At 36.7% G+C, this 21,642-nt stretch overlaps 4 non-coding genes across 4 annotated transcripts; all 4 read left to right on the top strand.

Annotated features, from left to right (window-relative positions):
- Window positions 1-1,921: 1,921 nt before the first annotated feature.
- LOC145997624 (U5 spliceosomal RNA) lies at window positions 1,922-2,039 on the top strand. Its single transcript, XR_014443023.1, has one exon. It is a non-coding gene; the product is annotated as a U5 spliceosomal RNA (small nuclear RNA).
- A 3,603-nt stretch (window positions 2,040-5,642) lies between these two features.
- LOC145997585 (U5 spliceosomal RNA) lies at window positions 5,643-5,760 on the top strand. The gene has a single exon (XR_014442986.1). It is a non-coding gene; the product is annotated as a U5 spliceosomal RNA (small nuclear RNA).
- A 2,210-nt stretch (window positions 5,761-7,970) lies between these two features.
- Window positions 7,971-8,088, top strand: LOC145997610 (U5 spliceosomal RNA). Its single transcript, XR_014443011.1, has one exon. It is a non-coding gene; the product is annotated as a U5 spliceosomal RNA (small nuclear RNA).
- A 3,604-nt stretch (window positions 8,089-11,692) lies between these two features.
- On the top strand, window positions 11,693-11,810 carry LOC145997584 (U5 spliceosomal RNA). Its single transcript, XR_014442985.1, has one exon. It is a non-coding gene; the product is annotated as a U5 spliceosomal RNA (small nuclear RNA).
- Window positions 11,811-21,642: the final 9,832 nt, after the last annotated feature.

Genomic DNA, 21,642 nt, shown 5'->3' with positions numbered 1-21,642 from the left:
AACATGTTTCTTTTCAGATTTGTTTAAAACACATTTTGATACTTGACGTTTGATAGTTTGTGATTATTTGTGTGTTTTGTAACTACGCGTTTTCTTTAACCCTCGGATGCATGTCACTTTTTTTTACAACTTTACATATGTGTGGTCATTTTGACCCCAATGCAATTATGCATTGACATAAGTACGACAGAGTAAATAGTTTAGCTAATATGGTTTATGGATCAATAATTTCTCTGAATATAACATAGGAAACAATTATCATTTTATTATTATTATTTAAGCCCCCCCAAGAAAATAACAATGTATTGACAATTCACTGTTCTACATATTAATGGTAGTTACACTTCGCTCGCAATTATCAGAACTTCAGTTGACATGAGAAACAGTATTTTAAAGATAACACAATACAGCCCTAAATATTATTTTATCTAGAACAAATAAATTAAAAGAAAAATAAAATAAAAAAATAATAGAAAATAAATAAATAAATTTCCGGCCTCTCATGGCAATCAAATACACCTCACTCTTATTCTGAGCACATCACTATCACACTGCTGTGGACCTTGCACACAGGTTTCCCACATCTTCTGCAACGTTCCGTCGTCTTCCTGCCCTCTTGTCTTGTGCAGACCTGGCATCTTACTCTTCTCTTTGAAGATCTATCCTACAGTCTCTGTGCCTGCCTTACTTTACTACGCCGCAAAGTTTCATTGCCTCAAAATGACCCCACACATGCATCCGAGGGTTAAATGTGTATCATTCTTTTTATTGTGCATTAGAATCTGCTCAGTGGTTCAAAATGTACATCAAATAATACACATATGGTGATGAATACCGTGGGCCACGTTTAAAATTCATGGCTATGATTTATGCAGATGTTTAAGATTTAGATCCATTCACGATGATATTTAATCAGAAGCTACCACTTGGACTCAGTGGGGCCTGGAAACTGTGGATTAGTTGGAGCTTCTCGAACAGCGTACAGGCGAGATTTAAGACTAACATAAATGTGTATTTTTAGAAGTTAGTCAAGCGTTTGCTTGAAATATGAACACAATCAATCCTTGGATGTTCTACAAATATTTTATTTTTCATTATTCTTAAAAAAATGTCATCTTGGCATTTTGTTTAAAAGTTTTATTTTTTTAAAAAATATATATCATTTTCGACAAATCAACATTAAAACATGTTAAAACAAACAAAAGAACACAAATTTGCCAACCCTGTATGGAAGTAACATTGTGAAAAAGAAGTCGTTAGCGTATGATAGGAAATTTTGGAACACAAAATTCCTTTTACTTATTTCTTTCTCTCTAATTTACAATTGTCGAAATGTAACTTGCTTTGATGCCGAGCATTATTACGTTAAGTAATTTCCACGGAACTATCTTGTTTTATATTCATGGCTATTGCCCAATCTATAGTAAATTTCGAGATTCCATCACTACATATATACGTGCAAGAATCGCATGACATGAAAGTGACCCGTCACAACCGAAATAACTGCGGTAATTTTCTTTCTTGCTTCGGTTTGGTTTCTTTACGAAACATTATTAAGCATGCCTGTGGGAGAAACCCGAAAGTGTAATAGTCTTGCATATGAGAACAGGTAAACTGAAAATTCTTCTTGAAATGGAATTTGTTGCCAAAGTACAAGTTCCCACTAGTTGAAATGGTGGCCGTGAGATGGCAGAATTTGCTGTCGGTTTATCATTTGTGTACGTTGGTCCCTGCACATGACGCAAATTAGAAATCGGCACGGATTTATATCCTTATTCTCTCGTTTTAAGAAACGAAAATCACACAAAACGAAGTTTTATGTTTCAACAAGTAAAACAGCAATTTCCTACGGAACCTACACGTTCCCATGAGCAGTGAATTGAACTTCAACATAGGCTAGGAAAAATTGGTGGCCTGGAAACAACTCTGGTTTCCCTTCATACGCAAAAATCTTTCGCCTTTTACTAAAGATTTCCGTGGAGGGGAACAACAAACGAGTCTAATATTATTTTTTATAAAAGCTTGGTACAAACTGAGCCCGATTAGCAAACACAACGAAAACTGTAGGTGGAAATGTGTGCTCTTGCTCAGCTTGATAATCTCTCACCTTCTGAAATTTGCAGGCAGGAGGATCTGTATGGGCGCTTGCTGCTAAATTTCCAAATGTTCTTGTCATTTCACAACGAAGCCGAACATTGAAATGACTTCACTGGGAGGATTGTATGGAAACAGAGTTAGCATGATCAAATCAAAGTGTTTCAAACAATATGGTTTCTCCGTTTAAAACATATTTCTTTGTTAATTCAAATGTTTAAACAAAGCGTTTGAAACATGTTTCTTTTCAGATTTGTTTAAAACACATTTTGATACTTGACGTTTGATAGTTTGTGATTATTTGTGTGTTTTGTAACTACGCGTTTTCTTTAACCCTCGGATGCATGTCACTTTTTTTTACAACTTTACATATGTGTGGTCATTTTGACCCCAATGCAATTATGCATTGAAATAAGTACGACAGAGTAAATAGTTTAGCTAATATGGTTTATGGATCAATAATTTCTCTGAATATAACATAGGAAACAATTATCATTTTATTATTATTATTTAAGCCCCCCCAAGAAAATAACAATGTATTGACAATTCACTGTTCTACATATTAATGGTAGTTACACTTCGCTCGCAATTATCAGAACTTCAGTTGACATGAGAAACAGTATTTTAAAGATAACACAATACAGCCCTAAATATTATTTTATCTAGAACAAATAAATTAAAAGAAAAATAAAATAAAAAAATAATAGAAAATAAATAAATAAATTTCCGGCCTCTCATGGCAATCAAATACACCTCACTCTTATTCTGAGCACATCACTATCACACTGCTGTGGACCTTGCACACAGGTTTCCCACATCTTCTGCAACGTTCCGTCGTCTTCCTGCCCTCTTGTCTTGTGCAGACCTGGCATCTTACTCTTCTCTTTGAAGATCTATCCTACAGTCTCTGTGCCTGCCTTACTTTACTACGCCGCAAAGTTTCATTGCCTCGGTTACTGGTTTCTTCAGGTTCAAGCTTTGGCACTTCCCCGCATGTGAGGAAGAATCAACTCATTCGCACACTCGATAAGGAACGTACGGCGTCTGTGACTGAAGCCTGAATGGTTATCAGAATGCTGTGACAAGTAGCATGTGTATGCATTTAGAACGCCTACATTGATTACATTATAGAAGAGGGACATTTGCCATCGACGTGTCTGTATTCTGCAGGTGTATGTTTGAACCAGTTTGTCCATGGCGTCCACTCCCTTCTTTGTTTGGTTGTAAAACTTTATGATTTCTGACTTCTTCTTACAATCATCATCAATGTGTGTGTCATGATGCATGGTGCTGAGTAGAATAACACTCTTGTTTTTCTCCGGCACGTAGCTTACCAGGGTCTCATTTTCATGGAAGGCGAATTGTGATGTGCAAGGCTGTCTTGTCTTGATATTGGTAACTGCAGGTGGGATTTCACGTCTGTTTTTCTTTACTGTTCCAACAATGGTTACATTTTGTAACAGGAGAGCGTTAGCCAAGTCATGACTTGTGAATAATTGGTCAGTTGTGATATTTCTTCCAGAGTTCCGCAGTGTGTAGCACAGTTTCTTCACGACGTTGCTGACGAGGATCTTTTGAATTGGCTCTCCTGGCTGTCGTACCAAATATAGGTTAGACCGTCTTTGGCGTAAAAGTTGTCAGCATCGCACAACCAGAAGATCTTAATGTCGTATTTGGCTAGCTTGCTTCCTATGTATTGCACGAACTGGCATCTCCCACGGAAAGGCACTAACTGTTCATCAATCGTAAGAAAGGCGCCGGGCACCATGATTCTGCTACAGTTTTTGATAAAAAGTGTCCAGATATATCGAAATGCAGCCATGTGATCAGTCTCCAGACATGCAGCGCCAGTATGTTTGTCATCAGATCAGAGCAGTCTTCTGATGTCTTCGAAACGATTTACTTCAAAGGTTGCTTTGTATTTCGGGTTGAAGAATTTGTTGATAAAAAGCTAAGGAACAGGGACATCCCAACTTCTCTCAGTTGGCCTCGATCCGCGCCAAATACATCTGCGCATGCGCACTTTGCAGTGAGTCATGGCAGGGTATGTGGTTGACCTTGAGATGATTGCGTTTAGTATGGGCATAATTGAACATAATATGTAGGATCAATTTCCCTTTATGAATGTTTTCCTGCTGTTTTCAGGCTGGGGTCAAAATGACCCCACACATGGAAAGGAAGGGTATTGTTAAAAAAACGTAAAAAATATAATTTAAAATAAATTGTAAGCAATTTATTTATACATGTTCCTATAGCTGAAGGAGTATGGTAAGATGTCAGAGAAAATCAGAATTATTTATTTAGATTTTATTATAATACCAGGAAATAAACAGACAGTAGGGTCAAAATGACCCCACACATGCATCCGAGGGTTAAATGTGTATCATTCTCTTTATTGTGCATTAGAATCTGCTCAGTGGTTCAAAATGTACATCAAATAACACACATATGGTGATGAATACCGTGGGCCACGTTTAAAATTCATGGCTATGATTTATGCAGATGTTTAAGATTTAGATCCATTCACGATAATAATTAATCAGAAGCTACCACTTGGACTCAGTGGGGCCTGGAAACTGTGGATTAGTGGGAGCTTCTCCAACAGCGTACAGGCGAGATTTAAGACTAACATAAATGTGTATTTTAAGAAGTTAGTCAAGCGTTTGCTTGTAATATGAACACAATCAATCCTTGGATGTTCTACAAATACATTATTTTTCATTATTCTAAAAAAATGTCATCTTGGCATTTTGTTTAAAAGTTTTATTTTTTTAAAAAAAATATATCCTTTTCGACAAATCAACATTAAAAGCATGTTAAAACAAACAAGAGAACACAAATTTGCCAACCCTGTATGGAAGTAACATTGTGAAAAAGAAGTCGTTAGCGTATGATAGGAAATTTTGGAACACAAAATTCCTTTTACTTATTTCTTTCTCTCTAATTTACAATTGTCGAAATGTAACTTGCTTTGATGCCGAGAATTATTACGTTAAGTAATTTCCACGGAACTATCTTGTTTTATATTCATGGTTATTTCCCAATCTATACTAAATTTCGAGATTCCATCACTACATATATACGTGCAAGAATCGCATGACATTAAAGTGACCCGTCACAACCGAAATAACTGCGGTAATTTTCTTTCTTGCTTCGGTTTGGTTTCTTTACGAAACATTATTAAGCATGCCTGTGGGAGAAACCCGAAAGTGTAATCGTGTTGCATATGAGAACAGGTAAACTGAAAATTCTTCGTGAAATGGAATTTGTTGCCAAAGTACAAGTTCCCACTAGTTGAAATGGTGGCCGAGAGATGGCAGAATTTGCTGTCGGTTTATCATTTGTGTACGTTGGTCCGTGCACATGACGCAAATTAGAAATCGGCACGGATTTATATTTTTATTCTCTCGTTTTAAGAAACGAAAATCACACAAAACGAGGTTTTATGTTTCAACAAGTAAAACAGCAATTTCCTACGAAACCTACACGTTCCCATGCGCAGTGAATTGAACTTCAACATAGGCTAGGAAAAATTGGTGGCCTGGAAACAACTCTGGTTTCCCTTCATACGCAAAAATCTTTCGCCTTTTACTAAAGATTTCCGTGGAGGGGAACAACAAACGAGTCTAATATTATTTTTTATAAAGGCTTGGTACAAACTGAGCCCGATTAGCAAATACAACGAAAACTGTAGGTGGAAATGTGTGCTCTTGCTCAGCTTGATAATCTCTCACCTTCTGAAATTTGCAGGCAGGAGGATCTGTATGGGCGCTTGCTGCTAAATTTCCAAATGTTCTTGTCATTTCACAACGAAGCCGAACATGGAAATGACTTCACTGGGAGGATTGTATGGAAACAGAGTTAGCATGATCAAAACGAAGTGTTTTGAACAATATGGTTTTTCCGTTTAAAACATATTTCTTTGTTAATTCAAATGTTTAAACAAAGCGTTTGAAACATGTTTCTTTTCAGATTTGTTTAAAACACATTTTGATACTTGACGTTTGATAGTTTGTGATTATTTGTGTGTTTTGTAACTACGCGTTTTCTTTAACCCTCGGATGCATGTCACTTTTTTTTACAACTTTACATATGTGTGGTCATTTTGACCCCAATGCAATTATGCATTGAAATAAGTACGACAGAGTAAATAGTTTAGCTAATATGGTTTATGGATCAATAATTTCTCTGAATATAACATAGGAAACAATTATCATTTTATTATTATTATTTAAGCCCCCCCAAGAAAATAACAATGTATTGACAATTCACTGTTCTACATATTAATGGTAGTTACACTTCGCTCGCAATTATCAGAACTTCAGTTGACATGAGAAACAGTATTTTAAAGATAACACAATACAGCCCTAAATATTATTTTATCTAGAACAAATAAATTAAAAGAAAAATAAAATAAAAAAATAATAGAAAATAAATAAATAAATTTCCGGCCTCTCATGGCAATCAAATACACCTCACTCTTATTCTGAGCACATCACTATCACACTGCTGTGGACCTTGCACACAGGTTTCCCACATCTTCTGCAACGTTCCGTCGTCTTCCTGCCCTCTTGTCTTGTGCAGACCTGGCATCTTACTCTTCTCTTTGAAGATCTATCCTACAGTCTCTGTGCCTGCCTTACTTTACTACGCCGCAAAGTTTCATTGCCTCAAAATGACCCCACACATGCATCCGAGGGTTAAATGTGTATCATTCTTTTTATTGTGCATTAGAATCTGCTCAGTGGTTCAAAATGTACATCAAATAACACACATATGGTGATGAATACCGTGGGCCACGTTTAAAATTCATGGCTATGATTTATGCAGATGTTTAAGATTTAGATCCATTCACGATGATAATTAATCAGAAGCTACCACTTGGACTCAGTGGGGCCTGGAAACTGTGGATTAGTTGGAGCTTCTCGAACAGCGTACAGGCGAGATTTAAGACTAACATAAATGTGTATTTTTAGAAGTTAGTCAAGCGTTTGCTTGAAATATGAACACAATCAATCCTTGGATGTTCTACAAATATTTTATTTTTCATTATTCTTAAAAAAATGTCATCTTGGCATTTTGTTTAAAAGTTTTATTTTTTTAAAAAATATATATCATTTTCGACAAATCAACATTAAAACATGTTAAAACAAACCAAAGAACACAAATTTGCCAACCCTGTATGGAAGTAACATTGTGAAAAAGAAGTCGTTAGCGTATGATAGGAAATTTTGGAACACAAAATTCCTTTTACTTATTTCTTTCTCTCTAATTTACAATTGTCGAAATGTAACTTGCTTTGATGCCGAGCATTATTACGTTAAGTAATTTCCACGGAACTATCTTGTTTTATATTCATGGCTATTGCCCAATCTATAGTAAATTTCGAGATTCCATCACTACATATATACGTGCAAGAATCGCATGACATGAAAGTGACCCGTCACAACCGAAATAACTGCGGTAATTTTCTTTCTTGCTTCGGTTTGGTTTCTTTACGAAACATTATTAAGCATGCCTGTGGGAGAAACCCGAAAGTGTAATAGTCTTGCATATGAGAACAGGTAAACTGAAAATTCTTCTTGAAATGGAATTTGTTGCCAAAGTACAAGTTCCCACTAGTTGAAATGGTGGCCGTGAGATGGCAGAATTTGCTGTCGGTTTATCATTTGTGTACGTTGGTCCCTGCACATGACGCAAATTAGAAATCGGCACGGATTTATATCCTTATTCTCTCGTTTTAAGAAACGAAAATCACACAAAACGAAGTTTTATGTTTCAACAAGTAAAACAGCAATTTCCTACGGAACCTACACGTTCCCATGAGCAGTGAATTGAACTTCAACATAGGCTAGGAAAAATTGGTGGCCTGGAAACAACTCTGGTTTCCCTTCATACGCAAAAATCTTTCGCCTTTTACTAAAGATTTCCGTGGAGGGGAACAACAAACGAGTCTAATATTATTTTTTATAAAAGCTTGGTACAAACTGAGCCCGATTAGCAAACACAACGAAAACTGTAGGTGGAAATGTGTGCTCTTGCTCAGCTTGATAATCTCTCACCTTCTGAAATTTGCAGGCAGGAGGATCTGTATGGGCGCTTGCTGCTAAATTTCCAAATGTTCTTGTCATTTCACAACGAAGCCGAACATTGAAATGACTTCACTGGGAGGATTGTATGGAAACAGAGTTAGCATGATCAAATCAAAGTGTTTCAAACAATATGGTTTCTCCGTTTAAAACATATTTCTTTGTTAATTCAAATGTTTAAACAAAGCGTTTGAAACATGTTTCTTTTCAGATTTGTTTAAAACACATTTTGATACTTGACGTTTGATAGTTTGTGATTATTTGTGTGTTTTGTAACTACGCGTTTTCTTTAACCCTCGGATGCATGTCACTTTTTTTTACAACTTTACATATGTGTGGTCATTTTGACCCCAATGCAATTATGCATTGAAATAAGTACGACAGAGTAAATAGTTTAGCTAATATGGTTTATGGATCAATAATTTCTCTGAATATAACATAGGAAACAATTATCATTTTATTATTATTATTTAAGCCCCCCCAAGAAAATAACAATGTATTGACAATTCACTGTTCTACATATTAATGGTAGTTACACTTCGCTCGCAATTATCAGAACTTCAGTTGACATGAGAAACAGTATTTTAAAGATAACACAATACAGCCCTAAATATTATTTTATCTAGAACAAATAAATTAAAAGAAAAATAAAATAAAAAAATAATAGAAAATAAATAAATAAATTTCCGGCCTCTCATGGCAATCAAATACACCTCACTCTTATTCTGAGCACATCACTATCACACTGCTGTGGACCTTGCACACAGGTTTCCCACATCTTCTGCAACGTTCCGTCGTCTTCCTGCCCTCTTGTCTTGTGCAGACCTGGCATCTTACTCTTCTCTTTGAAGATCTATCCTACAGTCTCTGTGCCTGCCTTACTTTACTACGCCGCAAAGTTTCATTGCCTCGGTTACTGGTTTCTTCAGGTTCAAGCTTTGGCACTTCCCCGCATGTGAGGAAGAATCAACTCATTCGCACACTCGATAAGGAACGTACGGCGTCTGTGACTGAAGCCTGAATGGTTATCAGAATGCTGTGACAAGTAGCATGTGTATGCATTTAGAACGCCTACATTGATTACATTATAGAAGAGGGACATTTGCCATCGACGTGTCTGTATTCTGCAGGTGTATGTTTGAACCAGTTTGTCCATGGCGTCCACTCCCTTCTTTGTTTGGTTGTAAAACTTTATGATTTCTGACTTCTTCTTACAATCATCATCAATGTGTGTGTCATGATGCATGGTGCTGAGTAGAATAACACTCTTGTTTTTCTCCGGCACGTAGCTTACCAGGGTCTCATTTTCATGGAAGGCGAATTGTGATGTGCAAGGCTGTCTTGTCTTGATATTGGTAACTGCAGGTGGGATTTCACGTCTGTTTTTCTTTACTGTTCCAACAATGGTTACATTTTGTAACAGGAGAGCGTTAGCCAAGTCATGACTTGTGAATAATTGGTCAGTTGTGATATTTCTTCCAGAGTTCCGCAGTGTGTAGCACAGTTTCTTCACGACGTTGCTGACGAGGATCTTTTGAATTGGCTCTCCTGGCTGTCGTACCAAATATAGGTTAGACCGTCTTTGGCGTAAAAGTTGTCAGCATCGCACAACCAGAAGATCTTAATGTCGTATTTGGCTAGCTTGCTTCCTATGTATTGCACGAACTGGCATCTCCCACGGAAAGGCACTAACTGTTCATCAATCGTAAGAAAGGCGCCGGGCACCATGATTCTGCTACAGTTTTTGATAAAAAGTGTCCAGATATATCGAAATGCAGCCATGTGATCAGTCTCCAGACATGCAGCGCCAGTATGTTTGTCATCAGATCAGAGCAGTCTTCTGATGTCTTCGAAACGATTTACTTCAAAGGTTGCTTTGTATTTCGGGTTGAAGAATTTGTTGATAAAAAGCTAAGGAACAGGGACATCCCAACTTCTCTCAGTTGGCCTCGATCCGCGCCAAATACATCTGCGCATGCGCACTTTGCAGTGAGTCATGGCAGGGTATGTGGTTGACCTTGAGATGATTGCGTTTAGTATGGGCATAATTGAACATAATATGTAGGATCAATTTCCCTTTATGAATGTTTTCCTGCTGTTTTCAGGCTGGGGTCAAAATGACCCCACACATGGAAAGGAAGGGTATTGTTAAAAAAACGTAAAAAATATAATTTAAAATAAATTGTAAGCAATTTATTTATACATGTTCCTATAGCTGAAGGAGTATGGTAAGATGTCAGAGAAAATCAGAATTATTTATTTAGATTTTATTATAATACCAGGAAATAAACAGACAGTAGGGTCAAAATGACCCCACACATGCATCCGAGGGTTAAATGTGTATCATTCTCTTTATTGTGCATTAGAATCTGCTCAGTGGTTCAAAATGTACATCAAATAACACACATATGGTGATGAATACCGTGGGCCACGTTTAAAATTCATGGCTATGATTTATGCAGATGTTTAAGATTTAGATCCATTCACGATAATAATTAATCAGAAGCTACCACTTGGACTCAGTGGGGCCTGGAAACTGTGGATTAGTGGGAGCTTCTCCAACAGCGTACAGGCGAGATTTAAGACTAACATAAATGTGTATTTTAAGAAGTTAGTCAAGCGTTTGCTTGTAATATGAACACAATCAATCCTTGGATGTTCTACAAATACATTATTTTTCATTATTCTAAAAAAAATGTCATCTTGGCATTTTGTTTAAAAGTTTTATTTTTTAAAAAAAAATATATCCTTTTCGACAAATCAACATTAAAAGCATGTTAAAACAAACAAGAGAACACAAATTTGCCAACCCTGTATGGAAGTAACATTGTGAAAAAGAAGTCGTTAGCGTATGATAGGAAATTTTGGAACACAAAATTCCTTTTACTTATTTCTTTCTCTCTAATTTACAATTGTCGAAATGTAACTTGCTTTGATGCCGAGAATTATTACGTTAAGTAATTTCCACGGAACTGTCTTGTTTTATATTCATGGTTATTTCCCAATCTATACTAAATTTCGAGATTCCATCACTACATATATACGTGCAAGAATCGCATGACATTAAAGTGACCCGTCACAACCGAAATAACTGCGGTAATTTTCTTTCTTGCTTCGGTTTGGTTTCTTTACGAAACATTATTAAGCATGCCTGTGGGAGAAACCCGAAAGTGTAATCGTGTTGCATATGAGAACAGGTAAACTGAAAATTCTTCGTGAAATGGAATTTGTTGCCAAAGTACAAGTTCCCACTAGTTGAAATGGTGGCCGAGAGATGGCAGAATTTGCTGTCGGTTTATCATTTGTGTACGTTGGTCCGTGCACATGACGCAAATTAGAAATCGGCACTGATTTATATTTTTATTCTCTCGTTTTAAGAAACGAAAATCACACAAAACGAGGTTTTATGTTTCAACAAGTAAAACAGCAATTTCCTACGAAACCTACACGTTCCCATGCGCAGTGAATTGAACTTCAACATAGGCTAGGAAAAATTGGTGGCCTGGAAACAACTCTGGTTTCCCTTCATACGCAAAAATCTTTCGCCTTTTACTAAAGATTTCCGTGGAGGGGAACAACAAACGAGTCTAATATTATTTTTTATAAAGGCTTGGTACAAACTGAGCCCGATTAGCAAATACAACGAAAACTGTAGGTGGAAATGTGTGCTCTTGCTCAGCTTGATAATCTCTCACCTTCTGAAATTTGCAGGCAGGAGGATCTGTATGGGCGCTTGCTGCTAAATTTCCAAATGTTCTTGTCATTTCACAACGAAGCCGAACATGGAAATGACTTCACTGGGAGGATTGTATGGAAACAGAGTTAGCATGATCAAAACGAAGTGTTTTGAACAATATGGTTTTTCCATTTAAAACATATTTCTTTGTTAATTCAAATGTTTAAACAAAGCGTTTGAAACATGTTTCTTTTCAGATTTGTTTAAAACACATTTTGATACTTGACGTTTGATAGTTTGTGATTATTTGTGTGTTTTGTAACTACGCGTTTTCTTTAACCCTCGGATGCATGTCACTTTTTTTTACAACTTTACATATGTGTGGTCATTTTGACCCCAATGCAATTATGCATTGAAATAAGTACGACAGAGTAAATAGTTTAGCTAATATGGTTTATGGATCAATAATTTCTCTGAATATAACATAGGAAACAATTATCATTTTATTATTATTATTTAAGCCCCCCCAAGAAAATAACAATGTATTGACAATTCACTGTTCTACATATTAATGGTAGTTACACTTCGCTCGCAATTATCAGAACTTCAGTTGACATGAGAAACAGTATTTTAAAGATAACACAATACAGCCCTAAATATTATTTTATCTAGAACAAATAAATTAAAAGAAAAATAAAATAAAAAAATAATAGAAAATAAATAAATAAATTTCCGGCCTCTCATGGCAATCAAATACACCTCACTCTTATTCTGAGCACATCACTATCACACTGCTGTGGACCTTGCACACAGGTTTCCCACATCTTCTGCAACGTTCCGTCGTCTTCCTGCCCTCTTGTCTTGTGCAGACCTGGCATCTTACTCTTCTCTTTGAAGATCTATCCTACAGTCTCTGTGCCTGCCTTACTTTACTACGCCGCAAAGTTTCATTGCCTCGGTTACTGGTTTCTTCAGGTTCAAGCTTTGGCACTTCCCCGCATGTGAGGAAGAATCAACTCATTCGCACACTCGATAAGGAACGTACGGCGTCTGTGACTGAAGCCTGAATGGTTATCAGAATGCTGTGACAAGTAGCATGTGTATGCATTTAGAACGCCTACATTGATTACATTATAGAAGAGGGACATTGGCCATCGACGTGTCTGTATTCTGCAGGTGTATGTTTGAACCAGTTTGTCCATGGCGTTCACTCCCTTCTTTGTTTGGTTGTAAAACTTTATGATTTCTGACTTCTTCTTACAATCATCATCAATGTGTGTGTCATGATGCATGGTGCTGAGTAGAATAACACTCTTGTTTTTCTCCGGCACGTAGCTTACCAGGGTCTCATTTTCATGGAAGGCGAATTGTGATGTGCAAGGCTGTCTTGTCTTGATATTGGTAACTGCAGGTGGGATTTCACGTCTGTTTTTCTTTACTGTTCCAACAATGGTTACATTTTGTAACAGGAGAGCGTTAGCCAAGTCATGACTTGTGAATAATTGGTCAGTTGTGATATTTCTTCCAGAGTTCCGCAGTGTGTAGCACAGTTTCTTCACGACGTTGCTGATGAGGATCTTTTGAATTGGCTCTCCTGGCTGTCGTACCAAAGTAGTAGTAGTACTTGTGCTATTATAAACTCAAGAAAGGAAGAGCTCTCCCCAAGCATATTTGGCTATACTTAAAACTAGCTCAACATGAGCATATGAGCTTTTTGCTCAAGTGTAGCACCCCCTCTAATCCAAGATTTTTGTAAAAAAGCCCTCATGGATTCCATGAGAAAGGAAGAGCCCCCTCAGATTGATGTGCCTATACTTACAAAAAGGCACTTCTGTGAGATTGTTGTCCATAATCCTGTCAAAAATATGCCCCTCTTGATATTTTTTTTGGCCACACTTAAAACTAGGCCACAACACACCCACCCACACCCACACCTACACATATTTACTTCCAATTTAAGTTTAATTGGACCCCAGCCTCAATCCAATATTAAAACAATGTAATATGCAGAGACCCTCTAGAATTGCTCCGTGACTCTCTCATTTCTTACATCATAAACATATGATTTTTCTCCTATGAGAATAACACTACATATGGTGTCATTAGGTAATGCTTCATGGAATTCACAGATAATTTTAATATTTGTTCTGTCATTCACCACAACCTGTTTTCTTTTTGAAGCATTGATTACAAACATGGGTCTCTGTGCTTTGAATTCATCTGGTGTGTAGTACATTTCAATATTGCCTGTAGTGACCCTTTTGAAGGATGTAAAAGCCTCATATAATTTGAGGAAATCATCCTTGGACATGTCTAAATTGTAATTTTCTCTAGGAAAGACCTCATTTCTGCCATTTTTAAGATATATGTTCTTGATGTTGCAGTTATCAAATTTACTTGAATTTTTTTCCTGATTGTTGTGTCTTCCAGTCTGAAACAGTACTACCACAAAATCAGGCATGTCATATTGAATACTGGAGAATGAATTTGTAGCATCAAATTCATAATATGTACCAGATGCGGGCTTCTGTACACATTGATATGTATAAAATTGTAGAGGAATTTGTGGATTTTTTATTATATCAGCTTTGTATTTAAGACCATAACTGGCTTCATACTCAACAACAGGGATTCTTAGCTCCATGGTCTGAATAATGCATTTGCCTGCATCTGGTAGGGTATTAGGCAGAGCTTCTCCTGTGGGGTTTATTGTACTGTACCTCATCAAAGCATTGTTATCATTTGCAGCTCTTCTAAATGTGATTCTTAACCCACCCTTCCACATAATTTCTTTGTAATCTGAGAAGAATCCTGGCAACAGGCGCATGGGGAACAGCACAGTGTGGTTCTTAGATAATATCTTATCACCAGCTTCAAATCCGCCTATTTTGTAGTATGAAGCCTCGGTTTTGGATAATTTCAGTGTGGCCAAAGCTGTGGAGGTAATGCCGGGATAATCCACTCTGTTTATAACAACGCCATGCTTTCTGATCTCAATTTCAGAGAACAGATGCGGCACAAAATTGTCTACAAGTCTTATATTTGAATTTGCCGGATAATCTGTACCATCGAGCTTTACAACATCAAATTTGATGTATAGATCTGCTCTGTGGGGGTGTATAAATCCATCCCCTACATCAAGATCAACCTCGATTTCTGTGTTGGGTTGATTTAAATTTGCAAATGTCCTCCTGTTTGGAGGGAATGATTGTAGCTCATAACTCTCAATATTTTCCATTGTATGTATTTTTATTTAAATATTAATCTCTATGATAGCAGTTGTTGTGGCTCCAGCAAAATCAACTAATTCTTCTTTTTCATTAGTGACCATCAACTCAATGTAATCTATTCTATTATGACACACAGGAAAATATAATGTTGGGGATGGATTGTAGATGATGGGCTCCATGAATTCAGAATTAGGTTTGAATGTTGCAATAATGCCTGTTTGTTTGTGAGAGCCTATACCATTTGATTTGGTGATCATACCCTCTGCCACATTACAGTGAATATTCAGAGTCTCTATGGCTAAGAATTTAGGTATATTCATAGCAGTGTGTTTGATGCCTGGTTCAAGTTTTGTGTTGTTCTCAAATCCTAACAGCTCTCCTATGGTACCCAGATTTACTGTTTCTGCGGCAGATACAATTTCTACTCTGTGAGTGACAGAATTTTGACTTAACACTACACCTCTGGGTAATTGAGCATTTAAAGTGGATAGATTATATTGCCCTGGAGTGATGACAATTTTTTCATCACCAACTGCAATTGTATTGTTGTGGTGTGTAATATTGGGGATCAGGTACATGCCATAAAATGCCCTGAGAGCTATTGTTTTGGGATAGACAATGTCATCATGCAATTTAAGTTTCAATATTGAATTTTGGCTGGTGAGATGGAATACCCCCATGATGTTTCAGATACCACAAAGCTTTTTGAAAATCTTCAATTGATGGTTTATTTATTTGAGACATATATCTAAGAACAGATAAACACAAATGTCCGCAATTAACATCTTTGAAGTTTTTGAACACGGGCATTATTGTAATAAAGATTAGCTGATTTTAGATATTTTACTAAATTTTCAGGTGGAACACCTCCAAATGAATCAAACACAAATGCCTTATTTTTTACATATTTAAGATAACAAATCCAGTGAGTGCCTTGATTTTTGTACTCATCCAAATTAACAATGCCACACTCTTTGTTGAGTGGTTGTTCTGGTAAAGAATCAGACATGTACACACCTCTAAAATGTTTGATGCCCAGTGGCTTGATTAAAGCTTCAATATCTTGGTTTGTAAGCGGCTCTTGTTTTTTTAAACTTATTCATGGCTCTTTTAATACCTTTGCCTTTTTTCTCCATTGCCAGGTTATGGCGCCTCTGCTCATCTAATTCTGCCCTATTTTTCTTGGCATCTATTACTGTTTTTGCTATGGCAGCTGATCCCCCAGCCAAGCTCCCCACAGCCCCGAGAGCAGCTAAGATGGCAGGGATGGTAAATATAAATCCCCCCACATGTGATTTTTTTCTTGATTGCTGTAATTTTTTTAATTGGGGGGTACTAAGCAACAATTTCATACCATGCCCCTTTGCAATACAAGATTTTTTTTTCTTGCGCTGCTTTTTGGTTAAGAGACTGTCAATAGTTTTAAGAGATTTGAGACCTGCATAAGGTATTTGATACATAACACCCTTGGCCTTCATTGTAGGTTTATTATATACATTTTTACAACCCCCACCCCAGTTTTTGTTTGGTGCTCATAGCTATGGTGGTCCCCAATGCTGCTATTTTTTCACTTAAAGAAGCATCTTTGCTCACAAATCTACCAAATGCAGCCTCTTCTAATTTCTTGTCTGCAACATGTCTCTTGTCAAGATCAGAATGTGTGTTGTATGCAATATCATGGTCTCTACAAGCAGCATCTAAGGGATTAACACCAGGATCACCTCTGTTTAATCTATGATCCAATTTTGTGCCTGGACCACAATACTGATAGCCTGGAATATGTAGTTCAAATGGCAGCTTGTTTATAATGTCATTAACAAGGCCCCGACCCTCAGAAATATTCCAAAATTTAGGTGGTAGAGTATTAATTATTTTTATGAGATATCCAATCCCCTTAGGGTCATTCACTATAAAATTAGACAATTTGGTGCTTATCATGTCCATAATTCCAACCTTTTCATTGTAAAAATTGTGGTTCCCAGCATTTTCCTCCCCAGCTATTACCAATAGCCTATCTACAAGTTTCTTGACATCATCAACCCACACAAATTCTTTGGGCAGGGTGTTGTATTGTTTGATTCCACTGCCAGTCTTGATTTGTGACCATATGGGCTTGATTAAATTGTTGTATTTTGCCCCACTGCTAGACTTGACTCTTTTTTGTGTGGGATCATTGTTCTGGTACAGAGCATCTGATTTTATTAATATTTCTTTGTAATCCTCATAATCTTGATCTGTATAGCTGCCAGGTCTCTTCCTGGTCATGAGTTCCCATAATCCAGGTGTTCCGGTGTACTTAACAAAAGCACCTTTTTCTCCGAGACGAGATTCTGAATATACAATTATATCATCTCCCATAAATGTTACTCTGAAATTGCCAATTCTATGAATAATGCTGCCATCAAGCTCTGTGTCAGCATATAAGCCAAAAACCTCATCTTTGTTGTCTTTAGGTGTGCTTAAATATTTTTGAGCAAGAAGACCCAATTCAATAGGATCCTGACTAGCCTCAATTCTTCTAGGAGCAATAGGACTAGGTGTATGAATACTTGAAAGTGGGGTGAATGGATAATCTAATATGTTCCTTGCAGCTACAGGTACAAGCTCTGTGAGCAAATTTTGATTTTGATCTGTAACAGTTTTGATATTCTTACCTAAATTATTAATAGCATCAATTACAGGCTGTTCTGTTTGTTTGTGTTTTTCATAAATTCCACGGTTCTCTGATTTCCATCCCTTAAATCTTTTTACAAGATAATCTCTTAACTTAAGATCATCAATGATTGGCCTTTTCATGTTTATTTATATACGTCTCTACGTCTAGAAAATTGTTGATTTTATTTCTGTATTTACCACTATTGGGTGTTCTTGTCATATCAATTGTGACAAACCCATAACTGTCCTGGTTCCAGCACTTGCTGCAAAATTTGGAAAAATCATTGTAGCTCAAGTCCCCACCTACATATTCATCATGTATGTGTTTGAGGTTGGTATGGTCTTGATGAAATATACATATAAAATTGCTGTTGTCTCGGATCAGCTGCTTGGGTATTTTTGAAAAAGTCTGTGCCAGGTAGAAGCAATCAATGTTTTTGTGCCGGCCCTGTGTAAAGAAGTTTCTAACCTTGTTTTGATTATCCAATATAATGTCATCAAACACAACAACAGAATTATCGAGACATTCATCAAGTGGCTTAACATCTGGTTCAAAAGTGGCTATATCCAGTCCATCATATAGCTTCATCAGCTGCTGATATTTTAATTGTTCCAAGCTCTTAGAAAAAACATACAAGTGCCTGTTTTTCCAGTCTAACCAGTTGGGTGCCAATAAAAAATTATCAACCATTAGTGTAGTTTTACCACAAGCAGATGGCCCAACAATAAGACACCTAATATTATCAGGTAGCAAGTTGCCATTTCTCTTATTCTGCTGTTCAGGTTCTGGCAGCCTTTTTATAACATCCCAGGTGTTCATATTATCACTTTGTTTGCATCGATCCAGCTGTTTTCCGGATGACCCAGCCATTTGACAAGTAACTTGTTGCCTTTTCTGCGGATGATTTTTTCTATGAGATATGTGTCAGGCTGTTTAGTTTTGCTGAGCTCTTGTTCATAGAACCTGCCTTTGAGAATTTCTCCTCGGTGATCCTTTATTATATATGTGTTAAGGGTCCCGGGTTTAACTTGAACCACTGTAAATAATTCAGTGCTCCAGTTTCTTGTAAAGCCTCTCTTGAATAAGTGCTTATATTTGCTTATTCTTACTTGATCACCAATCTTGTATTTGGCCTTTCTTATTGTTGGCTGATATCTAGGATAATAAACAGTGCTGATCAATTTTTGCTCATCAGATGAAGTTACTTCAGAGGGTTTCATGTTGATTGTGGAATGGACCGAGTTGTTATATTTATGTAGAAGTTCTGGAAGAATATTAATCCATTTATAATTACCCTGCAGTGTAAATTGTTTATACATAAGATTTTTTAAGGTTCTGTTGAATCTCTCTACAATTGAGGCCTTGAGGTCACTGTAACTCGAATAATGTTTAATTGCCTGGCTTTTAATAAATTGTTGAAACACTGAATTATAAAATTCTTTGCCATTATCTGTTTGCAAATAGCGCGGGGATCTTCCACTCTGATTGATGATTGTCCTGAGGGCTTCTGTAACACATTTTCCAGTCTTGGATTTGAGTGGCACAGCCCAGGCAAATTTTGAAAATGTGTCTATTACAGTGAGTAGATACTTGTAGCCCTTGTTGATTTTGTCTAAGTTTTTCAACTGTCCACTTGCCATTTCAATCAAGTCGCTTTGCCATAAATCATCTATGCCCTTTGTGACTACTGGGAGTCTCTTAAAATTATGTCGGGCCTGTCTGTGTAATTCATCAACAATAATTTGTCTAGACATAATATGTAAACAAGAATATTGCAACTATGGGGTGTTCAGCAGCTGAGACTGCAGGATTTTCTAAATATAATTTGTCTCCAATTTGTATTTTAAATTCCAGAGAGCCATCATCTTCAGTATAGGCTGTTTCCAATGTATTGGGGTCTGTAAAGTCCTCCAATTCTACACTGGTGATTTTCACTTTGTTGTTAGCATTTGTTATTGATAAGGTGGGGTAGTGGTGTGCCTGTGGCTGAAGCCAATATTTGATCTTGATTGGTCTAAGTGTGCCCCCAACAAAAAACTGGTAATAAAATTGTGCAGGGGACAGCATATATATTTTGCCACCTGGTGTAAATGGAGAATCATATTCTTTGTTGGGGATGCTGTACAATTCAAGAATTACTGAATGTTTTGGATTCTCGATTATGCCTGTTATTTCTTTTTCTGCTGTGAGCAATCTGCTTGTTACAGATTCAAGGTGCTCATTGATGGTTCTAACAATCTCATCGTGCCCCGGCTTGATTCTTATGTCAACAGCAAGTTTTTTGTATTGTTGCACAATATCTTGAAGCTGGGTGGCAAAAACAGACAGAGCATTTGCTTGATTGGATTCCATGGTCCCTAGCTGTTGCTTGATATTAGCTACAATTTGCTGTAAATTTTCAACAACTGCCAATTTTGAATTTTGAGCTGTAAGATCATGGACCTGTCTTCTGATATCCTCAAACAGGGCATGCAGTTCATTAATATGTTGATTAGTTGGAAGAGTGGCCACTGTCTGAGTGAGATGTTTGATCTCTGCTTGGATATTCTTGATATCTTCTGATTTCAATATCCTATTCACTGCTCTCTTAATATTTTTAAGTTCCTGTGATGTAGGAAGATTTGATACTGTATTTTGCAAAAATTCAAGTGCCAATTTTACATTGTGTAATTCAGAAGCATCGGCCACATTTTGCATAGCATTTTGGAGCAGGGCTATATCTGCCTGAGAGGGTGTGGATTGTTGTAAAATTTCAAGTTTTGTTTGGATATCATCTATCAAGTGATGAAAATGAGATAGTTCAGATTCAGTGTTGAGGTTTTCAAGCTTTGTGATTTGTTGCTGGACACTAACAAGGGTATCTACAATCCCAGGCAATCTGGATTCTAGTACATTTGCCAAATCACTTTGCACTGCTACTATTGTACCTTCAAGATGGGTTATGGAACTTTGAATTTTTCCAAAATCTTCATATGTTTCAAGTTGCAGCTTAATATTTGCTACACTCCGAGTTATTGCATTCAAAGCATCAGAAGATGGCAAATTGTTCATAAAATTTTCAAGTGTCTCAATTTTTTCTTTAACCTCGGCTATGGCATTGTTCAGAGGGTCCAGATTAGGTATTTGGAGTGACTGAATCTGTTCTTTTAGAGTGGAAATCACTAGATCAAAATCTTCTTGTGATTTTATGCTTTTTACAATTGTTTGGAGCTGTGTCTGGACATTATTTATCTGCTCTTCCAATTGCTGTTTCAATTGCTCAGAGTTGTTAGCCTGGGTCTTAAATTTGGCTTGAAGAGCTGCTACAGCTTCTTCTAAACTTTGAAAATTATCTAATGTCGCCAGATCAGTATATTTCTGAAGCAATAATTTGAGTTCAGAATCAATTTTAAGAAGAGGGTCCATGCATTGTGATTGTAAATTTGTAATTTCTAATTGAAGACTGGCATTGAGTGTTGTTTGTAAAGCTTGTAAATCACTTCTTAATTTCTTGACTCTGACATCAAGCATCAGAATCTCATCACTGTGATCTTCATGTCTTGTATGGCCAAATATATCATTAGGCATTTTGTTTAGTAGTTATTTATTATAGAGTATCTGATTCTTAATTCTATAAAAAAGGGTATAAGCTTATCATAGGATCCAGGGACCTCAATATATAAGCAGTCACCAGCAGAAACAGTATAAACAGTGCCAGAAACCATGTTTGAGTGCTTAATTCTGTAAATATTTCTCCCTACTGAAATTTTAACATCACCCTCAGGGGTTGTAATAAATTGCAATTGCCCACCTACAGGTTATTGGTAATGATTTAAATTATTGTTAAATATGTACAATATTTTGCCTGTTTCATCATCATCATCTGTAAATATGCTGTTCAGATGAATAATTAACAAG

Source organism: Lepisma saccharinum, chromosome 13 (assembly GCF_977018435.1).
Source record: "Lepisma saccharinum chromosome 13, izLepSacc3.1, whole genome shotgun sequence".
NCBI lineage: Eukaryota > Metazoa > Arthropoda > Insecta > Zygentoma > Lepismatidae > Lepisma > Lepisma saccharinum.
The sequence above is the reverse complement of the archived record's forward strand: the minus strand, read 5'-3'. Positions and strand labels throughout refer to the sequence as shown.